Source organism: Microtus ochrogaster, chromosome 18 (genome assembly GCF_000317375.1).
Source record: "Microtus ochrogaster isolate Prairie Vole_2 chromosome 18, MicOch1.0, whole genome shotgun sequence".
Lineage (NCBI taxonomy): Eukaryota > Metazoa > Chordata > Mammalia > Rodentia > Cricetidae > Microtus > Microtus ochrogaster.
The window spans coordinates 12,491,149-12,492,445 of record NC_022020.1 but is presented as its reverse complement, the minus strand read 5'-3'; the positions used below and the strand labels follow the sequence as shown (position 1 = coordinate 12,492,445).

General features: G+C 36.4%; 1 protein-coding gene across 1 annotated transcript in view; it reads left to right on the top strand.

Moving 5' to 3' along the window:
- Window positions 1-1,297, top strand: part of Ccdc178 (coiled-coil domain containing 178) — a 356,179-nt gene that overhangs the window by 336,763 nt on the left and 18,119 nt on the right. The gene's annotated exons all lie outside the window — the stretch shown is intronic.

Sequence of the window (1,297 nt, the reverse complement as noted above, 5' to 3'; positions counted from 1 at the left end):
AAGTACATCTATTCGAACGTCATCCATAGTTTCAAAGCAGATTATCTTCTTAAAAGACAGTAGTTTTAAAATTTAGACATTTAATTTAATTATCTTTTCCCAGAAGCATATAGGAAATCAGAAACCTAGTGTGAATATCGTTATCCTCCCAGAAAAGAAAACTTGCAATAGTGAAGGTTTTTTTTTTGCTTTGCCACAAACTCAATAATTTCAGTTTAATCACTAACTGTGTTTTTGTTTTACAGAACCCGTATGATTTGGAAAAAGAATAAAATTGCTTTTAAAGTACAAAAATAATTATGAACCACTTGAAACGTAATGTCTGTGTTTTATTTCTCATCAGAATTCATTAGTGTGTAACATCAATAATTTAGCCCATCATTTGCCAACACTGACGTGGCTCAGTAGTTCAATCATGTAACCCTGTAAACTCACTTTCCATTAAAATGAATGTTGCTGACAAAGGACAACTAAAGAGATACTTCATTTATTAACTAAAGAGCTACTTCATTTATCAACATTTTTAAATTAGGAGTTTGGGGCCACAGAAGCTTATCTGGATGATTGATTTGACGGATCTTTATATTAGACCTAAAGTCTTGTTCCAAATCAGACTATACTATGCACAAAGATAATCGCATTTCATTTGTGCAACACACCATTCAAGGGCCTCTTTTGGAAGGCAGCTGTCCCTACCTGCAGGGAGTCAGATCACCCACCCCAGCAATAACACGGGTGCGACTGCAGCATTCGAGTGTGCACCGCTCTTCACTATCCTGATTCAATTCCTTTGGCAAATTTCTTACAAAAAACCTACACTAAGACATTCAACACATTAATATCCTAATGTTGAAAAAGTGAAATTGAAGCATTAAGGAAATGGGCCAAATTAGTTAATGATGAGTGTAAAAATCCCAGACTTTTTAAACTGTACTTTAGTGCATCCATCCCTCAACATCCACGAAAGATTAGTTCTAAGGCATCCCATCGCACCATACCAACACTCAGAGATGCCTACGTCCCTTGTTTATAGGCACAGTATTGGCACTTAGACTAGCACACACTCCTGTAGGCTTTAAGTTGTATCCCGGCTTCTTGTGATGTCTGGTAAAATATGAGTGCTGTCTATATGCATAGCCATTACACTGTTATTTAGAGAATAGTAATCAGCAAAAAGTCTTTACATGAACAACAGAGATGCATTTTCCTCAAACGCTTTTGATTTACAGTTGGTTAAATGCACAAACGCAGAACCCACAGAGGAGAGGAGGATTGCATATTCAAATTCCCCGTCATT